The sequence below is a fragment of the Pelodiscus sinensis genome, chromosome 14, assembly GCF_049634645.1.
Source record: "Pelodiscus sinensis isolate JC-2024 chromosome 14, ASM4963464v1, whole genome shotgun sequence".
Lineage (NCBI taxonomy): Eukaryota > Metazoa > Chordata > Testudines > Trionychidae > Pelodiscus > Pelodiscus sinensis.
The window spans coordinates 42,123,579-42,147,518 of NC_134724.1; the positions used below are offsets into that span (position 1 = coordinate 42,123,579).

A 23,940-nucleotide genomic window follows, 5' to 3' on the forward strand; every position below is an offset into this window, starting at 1 on the left:
CTGCCAAACTGCTACTTAGCCATTCGGTCCCCAGCCTGTAACAATGCTTGGGATTCTTCCGACCCACGTGCAAGACATTGAAATGAACACTTGCAAGTTACAGCAGTAGTAGGTGCCACACCCTGAGGCATAATCTCTTTGCTTACCCTTCACAAAGTACTGACGCACATGGTTTGCCAGACCATGTCTGTTCTATTAAAAGAAGTACCTCCATCCTCTTCTTTTCTCCCATATAAGTAAAGTCAAGTACAATAGCTTTTTAAAAATGTGAAGGTCACAAAACCAGATCTTTTTTTCCCTATTAATTGATAACTCTGGAGAACATACAGTTCTGTATACAGTATGTTAATGGTCTACATTTATCTGTGTCAGGTATTTTAATATTTATCTTTTTTGAACCTTCTTGCTTCCTTGGTTTTGTTAGTATGGACTTTTTTTCTTATTTTTCCCACTCACGTTAAAGGCTATGTCGAACTATCCAAATAGTCATTTTTGGGTTTTACAGTGTGTAGAGTTTTGTACACTTATATCTATCTAATACCTTGGTTTTGGATTAGTTTAAAAAATGAATAGATAAAAATATAATTTAAAAAATGTTCCTAAGACAAACAACATGCAGCAAAGCATGTTGAGGAAATCCTGAATATGAATAGTTTCTCAGAATCTAAATAGGATTCACTGTGATTTAACTATCACTATAAGTCTGGGAAAAAGTAAATGCTTACAGCAATGGAGTAACATCATGTTAGTTTAAAAAGCCAATGAAAACATCATTGAAAGCTGGCTAGCTAGTTTTTCTTCAGTAAGAGGAGGTCTGCATTTCTTACACAATGTAAATAAAATCCTTTTTATTCTGTTTTCTCTCTTGCAGCGACCACAAACTTTAATTCAAACCTTTATCCTCCATTATCTCCTGATTTTTTTTTCAATATCTGGTGATTGTGATACTAGATTTCAAAAGAGAGGTGGGGGGAGATGTTGACGAGAATGGTCACCTGGCTTTCATCTTTTCTTACAAATGGTGGAAAGGTTTTTCCAAGAAATGTTGGACTTACATGAAGTCACAAACAAAAATGACACAGATCAGTTGAGCTGTCTTTAAGCTCTCTAGGTGGCAGATTTCCTGGATGAAATGAAACTATTGCATACAGAGTGATTAGCTAGACTTGCTTAAGCTTCAACATTCTTCAGGAGTCAACAGGTCGGGGGAAATGGAGACTGAGGCCTTGGTGAGAATCGTAAACTAGAACTGAATTGACAATTGTTTAATGAACAATAGATTACCAAGGAGGGAAAAGCTGAAGAAGTGGTAGGTAGGTAAGGTTGTGTGTCCCAAATCAAATACACCTTTTCCTTGCCTTTTCTTGGCATCAGACATTCTTACAATCCTCCTGGTTTTGACTTGGAAGAGAACTTTGAGGGAAAGGGAAGAGGAAGTTCACAATGTCCTGTCTGCAGAAGAAACCACAGGAATTGAGCCCATCAAAAGTTGATATCAAGAAAACGAGACAAATGTACTCTTCGGCTGATCACAGTTCAGAGTGGATGTGGAAAAGTCTCAGAGTGGTAGCCGTATTGGTAAGTGAAAAAATGTAAAAAACAACAAATAGTTCTGCAGCACCTTGGAGACAAACAAAACATGTAGATGGTATTGTGGGCTTTCATGGGCACAACCCACTTCTTCAGAGTGGATATGGTCTGTTAAATGTATCCACTGGGTGGCAATGTCTAGTCTAACTTTAGTGGGGGAAAATAAAATAGAAGTATCCCTTTAGTGTTTGGAAAATGGTATAATCTCTCTGATGAGATATGAAATATTTTGAAGGACCCTCTGCAATAAGAGAGAGCCAAAAGAATAGATACCATTGACAAATCATAGGGAGTTCATGAATAGATATGGGTCATTACCATCCTGACCTTTCTATATTCGTAATAGGGATGTCATTGCTAAATGGATGGAGTGTCTGGGATGAAATAAAGGATAGTATTATGAAAAAAGGCTGAGAAACCTTGATTTAAACACTCCCATCCTAGACAAGAACCATGGCAATTTCTCATTTCCATATAGGTAATCCCTGGTTGGAAAGGAGCTAATATAAAAAGGGAGTTCATACCCATAATACAAAAGGAAGAGAAAATTCTGGATACATCTCATCTCATTAGTTCTGAGCAGCTTGGAGCTAGAAAAGAACTGTGTGTATGTTTAAAAACTGTTTTGTTTCAAAAGAGGCAAGAATTCCAGTTCCTGGGTCATGCGGTAGCTAGCTAGTGCAAGGGCTTTTAGTGCTCTAACAGCTCACCAGTCTTGAAGCCGTGACTGAACAGTGTTGAGATGCCTCACCCTCCAAATAATGTATTTTTATAGAGGTAAATGCAGTGGCTGTGTCTACACTGGCATGAATTTCCGGAACTGCTTAAAACGGAATACTATTCCATTTTCAGTTTTTCCAGAAAAGGAGCGTCTACATTGGCAGGCTGCTTTTCCAGAAAAGCCCTTTTCCCGGAAAAGCGTCTGTGGCCAATGTAGACGCGCTTTTCCGGAAAAGAGCCCCGATCGCCATTTTCGCGATCAGGACTTTTTTCCGGAAAATACTACTGGGCTGTCTACACTGGCCCTTTTCTGGAACAGTGCTCCGGAATAAGGACTTATGCCCGAGCGGGAGCAGAATAGTTTTTCCGGAATAGCGGCTGATTTTGTACAGTAGAGCATCGTTGCTTTTCCGGAAATTCAAGGGCCAGTGTAGACAGCTCGCAGCTTATTCCGGAAAAGCGGCTGATTTTCCGGAATAAGTGGCCCAGTGTAGACACAGCTATAGAGTATAAGATGATGAGGTTAAGAGGAAAAAAGATCTCTTGAAATTCTCTATGGTTATGAGCACATCATCAATTCTGTAGTCAATTAAAATAAATGAGACTCTCTACATTCCTTGTTCATACAAACAAGTAAAATACCAACCAGCCTTCACATATAGGAAATTAAGAGATCATGCAAGGGTGTCTGAGGAAAACCTAGACACCCCTTGTACCCCCAACACACTCACACTGTGGCACTGACCCCAGGCTGTTCCCAACTCAGGCAATAGTATTTGATTGATTTAAAGGTAAATTTCTTCCCCAGCTACTTTGACCAGGTGTCTGGTTTTTTACCAGAACACCCAGTCAAAAAGGGATCCTGCTAGCTCTAGTCATAGGGGCAGCTGGGGGCTCCACATACTGTCCCGGCCCCTAAAGATGCCCTCGCTGCTCTCTTTGGCTGAAGGGGTGCTGCCTGCACACAGGGCAGCACACAGAGCTGCCTGGGTGTGTCTCCACATAGAGGTTGGAGAAGGGCGGTGCCACTGCTTCTGGGAGCTGCTTGCACCCCATAGATCTCCCCACCGCCACATGCCTCAACCCCTGCCCGGAGCCTCCTCCCACTCTCTGAGCACCTCAACCCCTTCCTGGAGCAAACTCCTGAATCCCAAACCCTTCATCCCCCGCCCCACAACAGAACCCGTACCCAAAGACAGATCCTGTCCCTAGCCCCTTGCCCATCCAGGGCCCCCTCCTCCAAACTCCTCGTCCCTGTCCCTACGCTTGAGTCTGCACCCACGCTGGAGTTCTCGTTTCCTGCAGCACCCCAACCCCCAGCCTGATGAAAGTGAATTAGTGAGTGAAGGGGCGGTGGTGGAGTGAATGGGAGAAGGGCCTTTTAGAAGGGGAAGGGCCTGGATGGGACCTCAAAGGAAGGGCAGAGTAAAGGTGTTCAGTTTTGTGTGACTAGAGTGTTGGCAACCCAATCCCCAGCACTACCTGGAGGTGGATTCTTTGGTGCCCCGGTCAATATAGTGTCATCAGAACAGAACATGACACCAGCACCGGATAAAATTCCATTTCCTGAACTTTGTATTCATTACTGATTAAACTGTTCCCTGGGCCAGCTCCTACAGTATTTGGATTTGGCCAATCAAATCTCCCCTGACAGTCTCCTGCTTCAGTGAGTATTGCGGGATTTCACTCTAAAGCCTGGTTGCGTCGCTGAAAAATATTCCTGCTGTATTAAAATGCTGTGTCCATAACATTTCATTGTGAGATACAGAATCCCCACTATTATAACAAATTTTACAGTGCTCTGTCTTTCTTCAAATGGGAGTCCAAGCAATGTTTTAGTCACTGAATTTGAACTGTTTTGACATGGCAATGGGAGATGGGTAACTGTGATTTCCAAGGGTAATATTTCTGCTTAGGAAAAATCAAGCCCTTAAAATGAACGGGTGATTTATCAATGGGCATTCCAACCCATCCATACTGTGCATCTCACTGTAGACATTTTTTTTGCACACTCAACACTTGGCCAAATCAGCATTTTCTGGGTTGCTGTGGTTGTTTGGATGAAATCTCTTACATGCTTTAGGCTGACAGGGTCTTCAGTGTAATATTGGTGACCCACTGTTATACCTGAATTAGGGCTATTTTACTGTAAGCCTTTTCTAATTAGTCTATAATTTGTTTTCTGATTTCTTTGTAATTGACTGCTAGTACTTGTTGATTTTGTTGTTGTTGCTTTTGTAATCATTGTAACCCAACATTAGCTACTAAATGCCTCCCACATCATCAATACTGCCATCTATTAAAATAAGAATCTGAGTGTAAGATTGAGTTCACATAAGATATGAAAGAAAAAATATTATTTTCTGAGTCCTTTTCACGGAGAAATGATATCTGTTTCAGAGCAAGCTGTTTAGACCCTGTGTCGTCTTCCTTGAGTGAATCCAGGTTTTCCTGCCTTTTCCTCTCTCTGGGTGGAACCATGTGGCATTTCTGCTGTTTAGCTGAATCTCTGGGCTTCAGCAGCAACCCCCTCTCCTCCTGTTTCCCAGGCGTGTTAACAAGTTAACAGGCCCATGAGGCTTTTGGCGTCTCCTTGCTTATGAACCAAATGTATTGTCCCAAAGCAGAAGTGCTTCCTTCCTTTGGTGTAAAATACAGTGGTCACATTTTTTTCCTCTGGCTGTTACCCAAACCCATGTGAGATCAAAGATTTTCCCTAGTATATGAAATAGCTATTAATCCTGGTATCTGTTGACAAATCTGACTTTTCATTATGACTGCTATAGTCCTAATGAGAGAGCCTGTGTATAACCCTCCAGGGCTTCGTGACAGCATGCTGGGCTGTAGATAAGCCTTACTACTAGGACCTCATATGCTGTCTAAGAATGCATGTCAGCAGAAAAATAGCTACTGAGATACTAATGCAAATAACCTGTATCTAGCAGCTGACTGAGGTCAATGTTAAGTCTTATTTTCTTTTCATCTCAAAGCAATAAATACTCCACTAATGGTAAATAGAGCATTCACACATGGTTTGCATGACTCCAAGTATTGATTGTTGTGCAGTTTTCTGTTAAATGACATATTTAATATTTTTCAGTAATGGAAACAATGCTAATGTGAAAATCTAGGCTTTTTTTTTTCCCTACTGAATTGTATGTTACCATCTGCTTGTCTTCCTTCTTTGTTAAAGGGGTGAGTTTAAATTTGTAACTGAAATTTAATTATATGTATTTAGGTTAGGGCTGTCATTTAAAATCTTTGCCATTTTTTTCCACCTGCGTGTTGCTTGTGACAGTGGGAATGGGGGAAGAGAGTGTCACAAAGTGAGAGAAGATAGCGAATGGGAAAGGCAATGAAATCTCTTCCTCGTCTTGTTCTAATGATCAGTGAACCAACCATATTTGATATTGTTGGAGTTAAACCAGGGCCGGCTTGAGCCATTTCTGCGCCCCGGGCAGCGGGCACGCGACGCATGCGCAGCTCTGCCACTGGGTGCATGGCACATGCGCGGCCCCGCCCCCCGGTGCGCTGAGCACCTTACAGCTGCAATCGGGCACGTGGCACCTGCTTGCAGCTCTAAGGGGCTCCGCTCGGCCGGGCACACGGCGCCCCTTACAGCTGCCATCAGGTGCCCCCCATAGGTTGGCGCCCCAGGCACCTGCCCAGCAAGCCCCCCCCCTAATCCGGCCCTGAGTTAAACCCATTACTTTTAGAGGTTAAAATGTGTGTTCCTGGGAATGATAATGTGGGTAAAGTCATATCTTTTATTGGCCAACTTCTGTTGTTGAGAGAGATCTGAATAAGATCAAACTTATCTCTCACCAACAGAAGTTGGTCCAATAAAAGATATTGCCTCACCCACCTCTCTAATATTAGCCCTTTAATTATCCCTGAGGCAAACATGGCTATAACACTGCCTGTGTTCCTGGAGGTGGCATTTAATGTAGATATTTGTAGCAAATATCATAGAACAGTAGAACTGGAAGGGACCTTGAGAGATCATCGGTATAGTCTCCTGCCCTCATGGTAGGACCAAGCACAAGCTAGATCATCCCTGATGTCTAGCTAACCTGCTTTTAAATATCCAATGAGGGAGATTCCACAACCTCCCTAGGCAATTTATTCCAGCGTTTAACCACCCTGACAGTTTGGAAGTTTTTCCTAATGTCCAACCTAAACGTGCTTTGCTGTAATTTAAGCCCATTGCTTCTTGTCCTGTCATCAGAGGTGAAGGAAAACAATTGTTCTCCTTCCTCCTTGTAACACCCGTTTGGATACTTGAAAATTGTTGTCATGTCACCCCTCAGCCTTCTCTTTTCCAAACTAAACAAACCCAATTTTTTCAGCCTTCCCTCATAGGTCATGCTTACTAGACCTTTAATCATTTTGTTGCTCTTCTCTGGACCCTCTCCAATTTCTCCACATCTTTTTTCAAATACTCCTAATCAGCACAGAGTAGAGCACAAGAATTTTTTCTTGTGTCTTGCTCAGAACATTCCTGTTAATGCTTTTTTTTTCTTCTTTTCTTCATACTTAGCTTTTGGTTCACTTTGGCCCCTAAATCCTTTTCTGCAGCACTCCTGCCTAGACAGTCACTTTTCGTTCTACATGTGTGAAACTGATTGTTCCTTCCTACGTGGAGTACTTTGCATTTTTCCTTATGCACGTTCATCCTATTTATCTCAAACCATTTCTCCAGTTTGTCCAGATCACTTTCAACCCCTCTATATATACCAATCCTTCAAACAAGTGAGCACAGAGCTTCTCCTGTGTTGTGTATTTATCCAGATGGCTTTGTAAGTTTTAGTCCCTGTCAATGCGCAGTAAGCAGAATTTAACCAATAGAGGTGGATTTTCTTGACCGTACATGTACCAGAGAGAAGAAAAGATAAAGAACAGGGAAGAGCATGGTAATATTTTTATAGAGATTGCTTGCAGGGATCTCATCTTCTCTGGCTATGTCCAATTCCATTCCAACCCCTGCCTGCCCCTTTACTGGTTTTTAGATTAACTGCTACAATTTATTGACCTTCGCAAAGTAAGATATCTGTAAAGTTAATGTGTGACTGCTAGACCCTTGATGAGTTTGCTGATGAACTATATAGGATTATAGGACTATATTTTCCATGTTCAGTGTTTTCATCAAGGAACTCAACATATTCAGGACAAAACTTTGAGGGGGGAAAAATAACATGATGGTGACAAAAGAATTCCAAAGATCTTTGAAGTGCCTTAATAACTAATTCCAACTAAGAACAGCTATATGTACATCGAGTTTTTCTATCCATTTATCATCTACCTAACAAGCTTGTGGTGTGTGTGTATATATATATATTTGTCTATGAATCAGAGACAAATGTTTAGGAAGTCTGCTGGGAATCCAATTAATCAATCTGATTCATTACATTACTTATTAGTGGTGATGGCTGAGCCTCTAAAGGTTTATTTTCTCTGCTTAAAGTTCAATGGTTTCCACGCTAAAACATGGAGATTAATATCTTAGCTTTTCTTATCAAAAGAAACTGTCAAATGTCTCTGAAGATTTCAGCTGGACTGAGAACAGGTTTTTTTTTCTTTTGTGTGTGTTTTATGGATTCATCCTGAAGCTGAAACAGTAAGTGGATAGATGTGCAAAAATAAGGGGAGGGGATCAGAATTAAGTTTTGGGTCCTTTTTAATCTTACGAGCCACTGTACATAGTCTATTATTTTGTGTCTTTACCACCCCTTCTTAACTGCCTGTAGAGATCTTTGAAACTCTATTACTTTATTCTTTAGAGATTTGCCTCCTATCTTCCCCCTCCCCCTTTAGTCTCTTTGGGATTCTGTGAACTTTTTTCCTGTATGCTGTGCCAACAGCAGATTTTGTCCGAGTATTCTTTTCCTCGTTAACTTGAAATGAAGTGAGACATCAGAAACCCTGGAAACATTTGCGATGATAGGATGCTGCCAATACTTTTTTCTTTTATAGCCCATAGAAATAGAACTATGCAAAGCATCACTTCATTATTCACATTATGATAACCTGCATAAGTTACAGATCACAAGCTGGGGATCACAAGTTGTCAAATACCCAAACTTAACATTTTGAGAAGAAAAACGAAAATTAATTATTCCAGTAGTGGCTTTTTGGTGTGTCAGTTTCTCTCTACTGACCTTTTGTCACTTGAATGTGTTTGTGTGCATAGACAAAGTGGAGATGAGCAATATATCTTTAAATTGGTGCATGTACTGAAATTGGAATCAGTATGTTTTCTGATGATGGTATGTTTCAGGACTTGATCTAAGACAATGGATGCCCTGTATTGACTTCATTTGGCATTGGACTGGGCCTCTCTGACATGATTCAGCAAAGCACTTTAAGCTTGTGCCCAAGTGCACTGACTTAAACGTATGTTTGAATAAGCATTTTCCCAAGTGGTCTGCTGAATGGGACAAGATGAAAGAAATTCATGTCCATAAATTACTCAAGTATTCACTTACAAAATGAATTAAAACATATACATTTGTTGATTAATAACTCACCATCTTGCTGTGAAGTAGCTTTCACTGTTTGCATGTTTGTCTTGTGTGTTGCTTTTACCGAAAAAATATTCTTTTCAGTTGGGGCCGCCCTACTCACTGTGCTTAAAGGCTTTGCATTTGCAGTTCTGTAATGTTGGCACTTGCCCTAATTCTCTCATCTCTCTGGGAGACTTTATGCAGTCCTGAGTCCCTTGCAGTCTCTAGCATTGTGTAAGGCCAAGTCTAAACTACAGGTTGAGCCTCCCTAATCCGGCACTCTCTGGTCCGGCAACATTTGTAGTCTTGCATGATTTTAGCTAGCTGGATGTCTAGCTGGATGTCCACTCATCATGGGTGTGGCCAAGTTTCCCACAGTCCTGTAAAGTTTGTTTACAGCCACCAGTCCTGGCTCTCAGTGTTCTGTGCTGTTATTTAGCTCTGATTTACTCTTCGATGTCTTCTAAGAGCTCAGTAAGCAGTGGAAGTGTTGACAATGATACTAGACCAGGGCTACTCATCACGCAACCCGTGGGCCACATGTAGCCTGTGGCCTGTTTGTTTGCGGCCCGCAGTGAGGTTTGAGTTTGTGGCCCATGGATGGGAGCCAGAACAAAATAGTAGTTAATATAATGGTCTTCTGTTGATATGTGTTTTAGTAGTTAAATTCCTGGACTGTCATTGCTCATTAAAAGTGCTGTCATCTGTGTGGAAATAGGGTAAATATTGCATTTTATTAATATCAGCAGAACTGACTTAAATGGGGCCTGCGTGTTGTGTAGTCTTGCCTTAATCTTTGTATTAATGCCCATCAGTGTGAAAGAAGCTATTTGCACATATTTGCATATATATTTGCATGTATATGCAACCACACTTAAGTTGCAGCCCTCAACATGTGCTGTGAGTATCACTGTGGCCCCCAGGGCTTCCAAAGTTGAGTAGCCCTATGCTAGACAATACTGACCTCCTACGGTTCAGCACATTTTCTGATTTGGCACTGCTCAGGACCTGTTGGTGCTGGATGAGAGAGGTTAAACTTGTATACATTTTAGCCAATGCAAGTTATGTTGGCATAAATCTGTCACAGTTAGTATATTGCTCTTGTGTATGCATACTTGTCTCCTTGTGTCAGTGCTGCCTATGCTCATCTGGAGTGCTTGTGTTGATGCACAATGTAGCGCACTAAGATTAGGTATCTCAGTGTGAAACTCGTTATCATCCAACACACTAGTTTTAGCAGTGCATTGTGGGGTAGAAATGAGGACTGGAAACAAAGGATCAAGTTCTTATCGTACAACTTTTTCCACCCTATAATGTCATCTATGTCCTATAATTCTCATGTCTCCCCAGGAATTTGAGCCTGGAATTGTTGAACTCCTGGTGCACAGGAGTCTACATCATCTCTATTTGCAGCTGTAGAAGCCCTCTGAGCTTTTCCTACTCCTTTCTCCCTTCGACTCTTTCCTTCTGCAGGCTCTTCTGTATTGTTCACCCTCTAGGCCCTTTGCTCATGGTTTGATGCAACACTGGCTTGGAAGATCTCACAGAACAGGTCACCCCAAGTTCTCTTCTTTTTCCTCCTTATGTGACTCTCACGTACCATAGATGAATGAGAGATAACCCTAAAGACTGCAGTAGCAGCAGCTCCAGATAAACACACAGAGGTAGTATTGACAGTATATAGTCACATTAGAAATGAAAGGTAAAGTTCAGAATTCCCTTCCCTTGCTCCCCTAAAGTTTTACCCAAGACATGCATATTGACATTTGGGAATGAATGTGCATGGTGTACTCACAAGTATCAGCCATGGTTAGTATGGCGTGCCCGGGGAGAGGAAAATGAATCTGGAGTTGCTTAGTTGCATGAAACAGTGGCACTGAAGCTGGCAACTTTCCCACAGGCAGTGACTATTTCAGCTAATACTTCACTCATAAAGGTAGCAAAGACACAGCTGCCTCTGGTGTCCCAAAACTGTCTAGCCTTTATGCCCTTAGTCTGTGTACTGCATTGGTGCCTTCCGAAGCTGCCAGGCCTGTGTACTGCTCATCTGTGTCCTGCAACTGTGCCCACTAAAGTTATTGCTGACTGGCATGAGAAAATATCCTTACCTGGAGGAAGAAATTGGGTTGCTAACCCTAGAAATGAATCGAAGAAGATTGCAAAGAAACTTCATAGCCGTGCCTTGTGTCTTGGGCACCTTGGAGGTATCCACAGTAGTCCCTTCTTCTTTGGGTGCAGTCAGCTGTGAAATTGTGGCTCTACTAACTGTGGTTTGTAACCTATCACTTAAATCCTTGAATAGTGAATGTGATGCCAATCTTTAAAGAGGGCTCTAGAGATGATTCTGGCAATTACAGAACAGTAAATCTAATGTCAGTATTAGGCAAATTAGTTAAAACTATATTGTAAAGAACAGAATTGTCAGACACATAGATGAACATAATTTGGGGAAAAGTCAATATGGTCTCTGTAAAGGGAAATCAGGTCTCACCAATCTACTGGAATTCTGTGAGAGGGTCAGCAAGCACATGTACAAGAGAGATCTAGTGGATATATGTACATTGGACAAACATCTCAGACACTTCGCCAAAGGATTAATGCCCACAAAACAGATATCAGACAAGATCACAAAGAGAAAACAGTTTCTTGCCACTTTAACCAGAAAGGACACTCTCTAAATGACTTAGCCACCTGCATTCTGCTACAAAGACCTTTTACATCTGCACTTGAAAGGGAATCCTCTGAACTGTCATTCATGTTAAAATTCGACACTTGCCAACAAGGACTTAACAAGTCTTTGAACTTTCTCACCCATTACCAAGACAGTTTCCCCAATTATCACCTGTAATACCATTAACTCACAAACATCCCACTCTCCCTACCTTTAATATCAGCAATTCACAGACACTTACCTTCCTTCCTCCCCCTTCCCACCCCCCCGCATCCCCCTTCTGTTCTGCAATGTGATTTGTCCTTTTCATATTTGTTCATTTTTTTTAATTGTATCCTTTGGTATATATGGTTGTGACTACTTTCTTCCACTATTTGATCTGAGGAAGTGGGTCTGGCCCACGAAAGCTCATCATCTAATAAACCATCTTGTTAGTCTTTAAAGTGCTACATTGTCCTGCATTTTGCTTCAACTAGTGGATATAGTGTACTTAGATTTCCAGAAATCCTGTGACAAAGTCCCTCACCAAAAGCTCTTAAGCAAAGTTATCTGGCATGGGAAGAGAAGGTAGGTCCTCTCATTGACTAATAATTGGTTAAAAGATAGAAAACAAAGGGTAGGATAAGTCATCAGTTTTCAGAATGGAGAGAGATAACTACTGGTGTCCCTCAGTGGTCCATACTGGGATTAATTTTATTCAATATATTAATAAATGATCTGGAGGAAGAGGTAAACAATAAGGTGGCAAAATTTGTAGATCATATAAAACTGCTCAAGAGCGTTAAGTTCAAAGTAGACGGTGAAGCGCTTTAAAAGGATCTTTAAAGCTAGGTGCTTGGACAACATAATGTCAGATGAAACTCAGTTGTTGATAAATGCAAAGTAATGCATATTGGAAAAGATAATCCCAACTATATATATGTAAAATGATGGGGACTCAATTATCTGTTACCACTCAAGAGAGAGATTTGGAGTCATTGTGAAGAGTTCTCTGGAAACATCCACTCAATGTGCATCAGCGGTCAAAAAAAAAAAGCCTTTTTATAAATCCATGCTACACCCACATCTTGAATACAGTGTGCATCTGTGGACAACTCATCTAAAAAATGATATCTTGTCATTGGAAAAAGTTCAGAAAAGAGCAACAAAAATGAGTAGGGGGTATAGAATGGCTGCCATTTGGGGAGAGCTTAATAAGACTGGGACTTTTCGGTTTGGAAAAGAAACAACTAAGAGGAGATATGATAGAGGTCTATAAAACATGGTGTGGAGAAAGTGAATAAAGAAGAGACATTTACTTCTATCCATAAAACAAGAACTAGAGGTCACCAAATAAAATTAATAGATGGCAATTTCTAAACAAAAGGAAGTATTTCTTCATACAACATATGAGCTCATATGGAGACTCAAGTGTCACAGTAACACAAATGACAGTTTTATTTTCCAAAAAAAAACTGGGGTGGAAATCTTGGCCTATTGGCTTTTTCACTAGCAAAAAAAAGGCATATTCTTATCTTGCATTAAGTAACCTGCGATAGACAGGCAATTTATAGTTTTCATACATATTAACAGGTCAAGGGTAAAGAAGATGGGTGACCCTAGACCTCAGCCTAATAATGTATGGAAAGATATAAACTGACTTCATTAGAAATTTATCAGGTACCTCAGGTAAGAACACACATCATTTTCCCCCACTCATGTTGATGGAAGAGCTCCCATCGATTTCAGTGGAACTGGGTTTTCACATAAAGGATGGATCTCAGGTTGGCTTTGTCTTGCCAGAAGTAATGGGTTATAAAAACGGGCTATTTCAATTTAATCTGACCTGGCATCAATGGAAGTATTGGGATTTGTCCCTGGACCTGGTCATGGTTTAATAACAAACTGGCTCAACCTAACTGTGTAGAAAATGGACTTCTTGAGTCAATAGAGGTGTTACTCATTTTGAGAGTCACAGTAACAGAGAACATTTTCTTTGAAAAAAAAGAAAAAACATTCTCTGTCTAGCTAACCCTGCAGATCAATTGTTATCCCTTCACATCACAACTGCAAGTAGACTGTTTTGGTTTAGGCAAAACTAGTTTTTCTCATTATAAGGGTAATTTATTTAAGTAAATTGGAGATGTTAGAAAGTTTTCAGTATGCTTGTCAGAGTTTATATTGGATGCAAACTGATGGAGCCTACAGGCGGTGGGGCTAATCATAGAAGAAATCACCTAAGTGGGTTTGCTAATTTTCTTGGTTCCCTTGGTGATCTGTCTGTGTAGCATGAAGTTCTTCAGTCTGACTGGGGGAACAGAAGGATATTTTTTGCATTGCTGACCGTGACAAGGGAGTGCAGGTTTGGAAATTAGGAGGCATAGAAAGTTGACAGGTAAACAGAAAAGGAGGCAGAATGTCTGGGATTCGTTGCCTGCTGCTATATCTTCAAAGCAATGATTTGAAATGTACACATTTTCTTGTTCCTCCTAGGCAGAAATAAGCTTTTAAAAAATGGAGCGAATGGTTGAATCTAATTGTGCTTGATTTAAAAAAGAAATTGAAATGAATTAGCATAGTGTTCTATAGGGAAAAAAACACCTTCTCCTAAAAATTTGTTAAAATCTAGGAGAGTTTGATGTTGTCCCTTTTTTAATTCATAAAACACACTGTAATTGCAAAGCGGCATTTCAGGAGGGTTGCAAGGCAAATTCAGCAAGTTTAAATGAAAAGGATTTAATCTCCTCTTGCATGCAAATGATTTGGAGCTGTAATGTTCCCAGAGTCCGTTTTTGTGTCCCAGTGTTTTCTGGGCAGAGGTTTTCGAGGTGTCTGGAGCCAGTATTTTATAAATGCGAAGTGAATTGCAATATGCTACATGATGCACTGCAGCTAGTATCATGCTTCCAGAGTCTCATTCAGAACAGTTTTCAGCAAACACATGCAGAGTCGTTAAAAGTGTCAACAAGTCTCTAAATTGGAGGAAAGTAGCAAAGTATTTAGCAGTCACTTCACATTGTTCTTCCTAGATGGAATTCTTGTTCAATATTAAAGATTAAAACAAACAGGGCTCTGTTATAACTCTAAGGCTGTGTCTAGACTACATGTCTCTGTCGGCAGAGGCATGTAGATTAGGGTTGTAGGCAAAGGTAAATGAAGCCGCGATTTAAATGATCGCGGCTTCATTTACATTTACATGGCTGCCGCGCTGAGCCGACAAACAGCTGATCAGCTGTTTGTCGGCTCGCCGCTAGTCTGGACGTTTCCCCTGTCGACATCAAAGCCCTTTGTCGGCAGCCCCGTTATTCCTCGTGGAATGAGGTTTACCGGGGCTGCCGACAAAGGGCTTTGATGTCGACAGGGGGAACGTCCAGACTAGTGGCGAGCCGACAAACAGCTGATCAGCTGTTTGTCGGCTCAGCGCGGCAGCCATGTAAATGTAAATGAAGCCGCGATCATTTAAATCGCGGCTTCATTTACCTTTGCTGAATAAACAAATCTACATGGCTCTGCCGACAGAGGCATGTAGTGTAGACGTACCCTAAATGTCATGCACCTTATACGTCAAGTATCTCTTTGCTTAAGTATGAAACTTTGGGATTTCAGAAAATCCATTACAGATGAAGGAGGGATGGCTCTCAGGGATAGATGTAAAGAGATTTCACTCCAACAAAAATGGAATTGCTAGGGATACTAATGGCTTTAAAAAAAACAGGACAGAAAAAAGTCAGCATGATGTAAAGAAAGAAAACAAATGATGATTTGAGTGCTGCCAAGAAAATGAGTAGTGGAATGGGATCAGTGCGTGCATCCGTCTCTTTCTTTCTCATATCCATGATGGTGGGATCTAACGGTTTTATGGGTATTCATTTACCAGATTCTTACAAACCTCTCCCTTACATGTATGAACTGCTCTTTTTGTATCTGAAATACTAGAACCATTTTAGCTGAAACTCTTCCCATCTTGCTTCCCCTTCCCTCCAAGAAATACTAGCCTGACCTAACCTAACAAAACACAAATCATCCTGAAGCAGACACCCAGTATGGAAAAATTTAGTCTGAACAATTAACATTTGACAAAGTGTTAAGATCTCTTTTCTTTTGCATGAGGGGACTTGCGGCACCATCTGTAATAGGTGATATCTGCACCATCTTTAATTCCTACCCCAGTCCACTACTGCTTCTGTTGGCAGTTCTCAGACCATCTTCTGGTCTCAATCGTTGTATCAAACTGACTTTTTCCTTGCTGCTGAGAGACAGGCCACTTATTTTTATCTTTAGTTTCACACTAGTCTCCACAGTAATCCCGCGTGTGTATCACCACACAGAGAGGTGAAATCCACGGAAAATGCTTGTAATAAGAAAGAAACTAATGAAAAGCAATGTCTTTTGGCATATACTGAAGCTGTCTGACTTGACCATGCAGGGAAGATAGCCTAGAAGTTAATGGGTAAATGGCTTTAAAAGAGAAAGGCAAAGTAAGGAGCTGAAAGTAAGTAAGCCAGGGTTCCCCTGTAATGGCCCCTATGTTACTGAACAGCAGAGGATGTGGTGCACAGCTTGATGGAAGACTTTGATTTTCTTTTTGAGAGGGATAGTTACATGCTTAGTGGGGAGAGGAATGAAAGATCACGTCCTGCCGTTTTGTGCCATTCGGAAGGATTTACATTGGATAGCTCCAGCATTACGCTTTACCAGGGTTTAGGAGGATGCTTCCCTATGCAGGGGGGCCGTGGAACAAATCTGTGTGTATCTTGCCAAGTTGTCCCAGGCAGAAAGAATGTTACAAGGATAAATTTTAGAGTCACATCTCAACTTACATATATGAGAACGCAAAAGGTGAACACGCAAGCTGACCCTAACAAATCCCCATCTCTAGTAGTTTATATGTATAGCTATACAGGTAATATATACCTATATATCCTATACAGGCAGTCCCTGGGTTACGTACAAGATAGGGACTGTGGGTTTGTTCTTAAGTTGAATTTGTATGTAAGTCGGAACTGGTACATATTGTAGGGGAAACTCTAGCCAAACATTTCTCCAGAGCTCAGTTTTATTCTCCCACACCTCACTTCCCTCAGTCCTTTATTCTCAAGCTGAGGTGTCTGCTGAGAAAAGCCGCTCCGCGTCTCCCTGGTCTGCTGAGGGGGGGGGGGGGGGGGCGCTAGCTTCGCGTCTCCCTGGTCTGCTGGGGGGAAGCAGCTAGTGTGGGGTTGCCTCACCCCGTTTGTAAGTAGGGATCCGATGTAAGTCGGATCCATGTAACCCGGGGACTGCCTGTACTTATATAACTTACCATAGGGCCCAAGGAGCTTGGAATCTATTTGGAATTGGGCCTTTTAGTTTAAGCCAATCTCTATTGTTTTTCATTTTTGCAAATGAATGCAGTGGGGGGAGAGGGGAGGGGAGAAAAGGTGTGAGCATCGTGGACAGAGAGCTATTTAAAACTGAAAGTCCAGTCTGCAGCTCTCACAACTGATGCACATTTCAGTCAGCTCCACCAGACAGTCTGTAGACCGGCAGCCTCGACTTGAAAACTCTCCTGTGGGAAGACCCTACCTCAGACGGAAGCAAGTGAGCCCTACATGCTTTTTGTACCTCCATGCCTTTTGGTATTTCGATATTTAACTAAAAATAACCATGAAAAACAATGTTCAAATATGCACCTTTAACATGTGCTCTGCAAGGTAAAGGCCCAAAGCTAGCAACAGTATTAGGGAACTAGATAAACCACTACTGAGAATATGAAAGTTTAAATTGCTCACCAAAGCAGGGTGAGGATGAGAGAAGGGTGGAGATTATTCCACCATCACTACGCCAGCACTTTCATGCGGACACAACATTGTACACTGGGCAAAGTTCATCACGGAGTCGAGGTGATTTTCCTCTGAATCAGGCATGATACACTGCTGAAGGTAGCATATAGGGGTTATGGATCAATAATCTGATACAGGCTGGTAAATACTCGGATCCTGCACTGTACTCCAATTGGCTGCCTGTTTGCCAGGATAAATCCTGATTATCCCACAACAGGATACATTATTTCCCAGAAGTCAGAGAGAAATTAAATAAGATATTTAGAATTTGTTTTTAAGCTTGAAAAACACTTTGGTTTAGAATCCCCCCCCCCATCTTCATCTGCATTTTACTCATAGTTTTGGGTCCCAGCCCCATGAGGATGATTTTAAAATCTTGCAGGCTACCAAATCAGAGCTCGTTTCTGCCAGATCAAGGGGCTGAAGGCTTTTGCAGCTGATTTTAAAACATCAAAACTACAATGTAACATTTGAAGCGGCTGGCTGGAATGGAGCAAACCCCTGTACTTCTCTCTGCTGACACTGTCAGAAGAAATGAGCAGTGAGCAGATGCCACCAAACATGTTCCCTAAAAACCCCAAATGACATTTGCGTCTTTTCCAAAGGAAGAGCTTTCCCTCTGTACGGTGTGTCAAGTTCCAAAGCCGCAAGCCTCAGCTGAGCCTAATGTCAGTGTCATTAAATGAATGTGTTTTCAGTTACTTAGCTATTTCTGCTTGATTGTGGGGATCGCTCTCCTCATGCCTGTTCATTATCATCTGCGTGTCTGCTCCCATCTGCTGACTTTCCCAAATTAGTTGTGGCTTGTTCCTAGAGATGGGGATTTGTTAGGGTGAGCTTGATAAAAATGCCTTTGGTGTTCTTCTAACAGGGAGGAAAGAATAAGAAAAGAAAAAAAAAATCCCAAAGGCAGCCAGAGATAAAGATCACTCAGTGAAAGGATAAAAATGAACAATGCCTCTTCAGTGAGCCTAAAAATACAGTACTTCCCTCTCACATGTGCTTTAGTTATTGAAATAACAACTTGATTATACAATGCCAGAATTATTATGGCCTCAAGAAAATACAAAGTCTAGGAACTTTACACAAGATGCCAGGTCAGAGGAAACATAACTTCAAGTTTAAATTAGATCCAATATTCTCAGAAAAGAAATGTGCACATAGCACAAAGGAAAGGTGGACCGTTTGGTGGTTAAGGTATTGGGCTGGGACTGAGGAGACCTGGCTTCAGTTCTTGGCTATGCAGCAGTCTTCTTTTGTGAGCTTGGGCCTGTTGCTTAATCTGTCTGAGTCTCAGTTCCCTGAGGGTATGCTTCACAGCTGTTATTTCGAATTAACTTTAATAGTGTCTACACAGGCAAACCACTATTTCGAATTTAATTCACAGTAGTGGAGCCCTTAATTCGAATTTGGTAAACCTCATTCTGCGAGGAGTAACGCCAAATTTGAAATAGCTATTTCGAATGACGTGCTGTGTAGACACTTAATTTGAAATAGGGGGCCTCCAGCCCTTCCCAGGAAAACTTACTCTCCTCTCTTCCAGCCCCGGAGCCATTAAAGGGGTAGACCCTGGCCACAGTGCCTGTGCCAGCTCCAAGCCTGCCAGCAGTGGCCACCAGGACCACTGGCAGCCCAGCCCTCCACCACTCCCCAGGAGCAGTCTGCCAGCTCCCAGGAGTCTGGCAGGGGCTGGAGAAGGCAGGCGCCTTCCTGGTCCAGGGTGGAGATCATGGACTTTATTCAGGTTTGGGGGGGATGCCCCCAACATCCATGATCTCCGCACTAGACGGAGGAATGCGGCTATCTATGGCAGGATAGCTGCCAGCCTGACCACCAAAGGCCACATGCGAACCCAGGAGCAGGTTAGCATGAAAGTCAAGCTGGTCTGGTCAGACCCCCAGCCCTGAGCTTCCCCTCTCCCTTCTTCCCCTTGCTTTTCCCTCCCAGGTTTCCCCCTCCCCTCTCCCATCTTCTCTCTTTCCCTCTCCCACCTCCTTTTCCCAGTCTCCCCAGAGTTTCATCCCCCCCAGTTTTGTTCAGTAAACCCAGTTTCTATTTTTGAACATAAGTATATATTTTTTGACATCAGGAAGGGAGGGGTAAGTAGAAGGACACAAGGGACGAATGGGGCACGAGCCCCTGGTAGGGAGGACCGGGGAGGCTCTGAGGGCTCCTTGAGGTGGACGTTCTCCCTCAGGACCTCCGGGATCCTGACAACTCCCCCCCCCATGGACTCCCCCAGATGGCAGCCTGCAGCAAGTGCAGCCAAGCTGATGGCAACAACCCCACGAGATGCACTGACATGCCCAGGGGCAGCCCCGGCTCCATGTGGCCGAGTGCTGTGGTGTCCCGAGTTTGGGCACTCAGGGCACTCCAAGACAGGACTGCTTTGCTGTCCCTCATCGAGGTAGACAAGCAGGTGGGACACCCTGAGAACTGTCTGTCCACTCAGTGTGGACGTGTTATTTCGAAATAGCAAAACGCTATTTCGAAATAGTTTTTGTGTATAGATGCGTTATTTCAAATTAGCTTAATTTGGATTAACTATTCGAATTAAGTGAATTCGAAATAGCACTGTAGTGTAGACATACCCTGAGTTTTTTAAAGTCTTGACTAAATTGCAGGGCAGTAGTGAAGGTAAACTGATTGGTCTTGAGGTGCCCATATAAATGAGATATTGGACAGACTGGTGACAACAGCCATGATTTACATGGAAAAATTTGGAGAAAGGGCTGTGGAAGTGAAGGAGAGGGCGGGGAAAGGGAAGGAACAAAGAATTCGAATTTTCTTCCAGTAGGATATTGATGGAGAAAGTCCTGTTTGCTCTGCTTGTTAAAGATCCTGTGCAACCCTTGACACTCCATGTGCTTACGTATATGCCCATGGCATCTAGGTGAAAAGTGTCACTGGCTGCAAAGGGATTATTTAACCACTAGCTTGCTGAGTTGGAGTGCCAGGCCTGTGGTTCAGATTTCCCATCCCCACTGCTGTGTGACAAGTTTTGACCAGTGGCCTGCTACTTGCAGTACCCTGCAATCCTGCACTTTCAGATAAAGTTGGGTGACACAAGGCACTGTGAGCACCTTGGCAACAGTGAATCAGCCTAGCTCCTTAGTTGTTAATGGACTTACACCGATTTACACCACTTGGGCTCTGGCTCTGTCTAAAAAGGAACTAACAATGTACTGGTGTAAAGAACTAATCACTCCCCAAGCATTTTCACCGGCAATTTCTTCTCCATGACTTCGAAGTAAGACTTGTAAGACATTGTGCTAGCGGTGGTGATTTTGTCAAGTTATCTCAAAAGATCATCTGGCTCAGCTAGAAGGGGGAATCAGAACATGTTTGCAAGAGGGATTGGTGGGGGGGTGGAAAGGTTTATTTGACACTTTAAATGAAAGGCTGTTTAGCGCCAGTCTTGTCCAAACGATTTCAGAATGGGGTGAGAGGTAGTGATGTTCTCTGAGGCAAAATCTATGTTAGTTCACTGAAGCAATAGTGTATGTATTGTACTAACTTGTTCAACTAAGGACTGGTGAGGGAACCTTGGAGTGGTTTCCTCTTAGAAGGTCAGTTATGCCAATTTCTAGATTTTTCACTGTATCCAAGGAGATAATGTTTGGGCATAGATGGTCCACATATCTCAGGAGAGACTACACGGGAAGTGCTACATGAGTGCAGCTGTGCCGAGGTAGCATATCTGGTGAAGATGCTTTATAGCAACAGGAGAGCCCTCTCCTGTTGGCATGGTTACTCCACCTCCACCAGCAGCAAAAGCTGTGTTAGTGGGAGGTCATCTCCCGCCAACGTAGCACCAGTGTAGAGGACTTTGGTTGTTGTAAGGGGGAGTAACGTAAGTTAGATTGAGTTGAGGAGTAGTGTACGCCTGCCCTGAGATCATAAAGCAAAATACCCAGCAGAAAAAGACAGGCTTTCCTAATGCAGATGATGCAGCTAATTGTTCATAGGAGGTAAAGATGAGCCCCTTTTTCCTGTCTCTTTGATGATGGCTTTTTGTTTCCTGCTACAAGCAAATCTAATTTGCAAGTGAAAAATTTCATTATACCCGAAGTTGCCTGCAAGGGAATTAAAGCACAGCACATTCAAAAGAGTTCAGCAGAACATACAATTGCCTTTTAAACAAAAGATTTACGATTCCCAATTCGCAATTAAAATAACAATTGCTCTTAAGTGGTGCTTATTATTTTTAAAATGGTAGTCGTTCCAACAATAGAATTCAAAGGGAATAAGTCAGCTTGTGAGCAAAACATACGGTAAGTAATTGGCAAAGCTCACTTAATATTTCTTGTTTGCTATCCAAGAGCTATTCACGATGCCACTGTAGCAGTATGTTGTTGGTACAACAATGCTGACAGTTTTCTGAGATGAAAAGGAAGAGAATGGAATAAATCACACACATTTCACCATATCCTCTAATACCATTGCAAGACTGAGTGCTGCTAGTATCTAAGTTACTTCAAATAGCTCTGTTATATTAATTAATCCTTTCTCTGCTGACCTCTGCTGCAGTTTCTGTACAATAGCAGGATGTAGCTTGTTGCCCTTTGAAAAGATGATAGTACAGTAGGGGATACCGCTGGTGTTTGGGGCAGCATGGGAGGTGTATTATATCCAGTGCACCATGTGAAACAAGAACATAAAATTGGTTAATATATGCTTCAGGGGCTGGCACTGTGTAGAAAAGTCTCAGAGGGGCTGCTGTGTTAGTCTGTAGCTGCAAAAACAAGGAAGAGTTCTGTGGCACCTTAGGGTACGTCTAGACTACCGCGTTTTGTCGACGGAAGTTTTGTCGATAGATAGTGTCGACAAAACTTCCGTCGACAAAGAGCATCCAGACACATTGAGTTCTGTCGATAAAGCAAGCTGCTTTGTCGACAGAACCCCGTAGTCTGGACGCAACGTTACAGGCAATAACACCTTCTGTCGACAGAGTTCTGTCGACAGAAGGTGTTATGCCTCGTAAAATAAGGTATACCAGCGTCGACAAAACTGCTGAGTTCTGTCGACGTTATGTCGACAGAACTCAGCGGTAGTGTAGACGCTGGTATAGTTTTGTCGACAAAAGTCCGCTTTTGTCGACAAAACTAGGTAGTCTAGACACACCTTTAGAGACTAGCAGATTTATGAGGGCATAAGCTTTTGTGGTAAAACCCATTTCATCCATGAAGTGGGTTTTACCCTCAAAAGCTTATGCCCTCATAACCCTGTTAGCCACAAGACTCCTCGTTGTTTTTGTGGTAGGAGTTCAGCTTAATGGAGATCTCTGAAATGCATATTGTGACAGAGGGCAGCTTGGTCAGATAAGGTGCCCCCAGTGGCATGTCAGAAATACTGTACGCCTTTCCAGGTTTTTTCTATGTTTGTGTAAATTTCAAAGATGAAAGCTATGCAGAAGCTTTTATGTTTTAGTTTTTGCCAATAGAACTGACGCATTACGAGGACATTTCACCAGGAAGAAACCTCTTACCCATGTTAGGAACTCTCACTTGCGAGCTGACGTGAGAGATTTGAATGCTTGAGAAACTGGGTGGTGACTGGCTGGGGTAGATCCTGGTGATTTCTGATAGTATGAGGGCCTGCCTTGCACAGGGTGTGGGATTTCCCTTCAAACACACATGCTTCAAAAGAAAAAAAGATCCTTTTACATCCTGTTAATTTATTCTGTCTTGTAATAAACCATCCAGTCAGCAAGTCAGCGCTTTGAGTTGTAATGTTCTGCATCTGTGCAACACAGCACAGTGAAGAACATACAAAAGGGAGACTAGCTGTAGGTTGGTGAAGAAAGGAACTGTGAATTATAGCAGAGTATAACTGCTTTCTGGAGATACAGTGCTCTTTATTGGTGCCACCTTGCTGACACGGAAATATTCCTGTTCCTAACAAAAATAAGTTCACATTGGTGAATATAATCTGTTCCATGGGGTGTTAAGCTTTGGATATATCTTGTTTGAGGTACAGGCAGTCCCCGGGTTACATGGATCCGACTTACATCGGATCCCTACTTACAAACGGGGTGAGGCAACCCCGCACTAGCTGCTTCCCCCCAGCAAACCAGGGAGACGCGAAGCCAGCGCTTCCCCCAGCAGACCAGGGAGACGCAAAGCTAGCGCCCCTCCCCTCCCAGCAGACCAGGGAGACGCGGAGCAGCTTTTCTCAGCAGACACCTCAGCTTGAGAATAAAGGACTGAGGGAAGTGAGGTGTGGGAGAATAAAACTGAGCTCTGGAGAAATGTTTGACTAGAGTTTCCCCTACAATATGTACCAGTTCCGACTTACATACAAATTCAACTTAAGAACAAACCTACAGTCCCTATCTTGTACATAACCCGGGGACTGCCTGTATATAGAATTTTACAAACATTTATTGTATATAACTTCAAAAATCTTCAAAGGACTCTTGTTCAGGGGTGCAGAAAGATTCCTCTCTGAATATAATTCTCTAACTATATTACTTTTTAGCAGACTCTACTTCCTTTTGCCATTATCTAGAAAGCTCTAGTGACTAACACATACTTTACTGTTCAGGATTGTTTTCCTGAACAGTCTCTATGTTAAAAAGGCTCACCCAGGCTTAAATTTTCAGTTGTCTTTAACCCAGCATTTCAATGTGCTCATTGTGTGTGTACACCTGTTTACT

General features: G+C 42.3%; 1 protein-coding gene and 1 long non-coding RNA gene across 4 annotated transcripts in view; both read left to right on the plus strand.

The window, feature by feature from the left end:
- Positions 1–23,940, plus strand: part of RORA (RAR related orphan receptor A) — a 552,151-nt gene that overhangs the window by 81,378 nt on the left and 446,833 nt on the right. The gene's annotated exons all lie outside the window — the stretch shown is intronic.
- Positions 1–23,940, plus strand: part of LOC142818362 (uncharacterized) — a 118,061-nt gene that overhangs the window by 43,724 nt on the left and 50,397 nt on the right. Inside the window, exon 1 of one of the 2 annotated variants that reach the window (XR_012895849.1) lies at positions 14,858–22,391. The exons of the other annotated variant lie outside the window; for it this stretch is intronic. This is a non-coding gene — a long non-coding RNA (uncharacterized LOC142818362). Of the gene's footprint in view, positions 1–14,857; positions 22,392–23,940 lie in introns of those variants that run through there. 2 annotated transcript variants of the gene reach the window in all.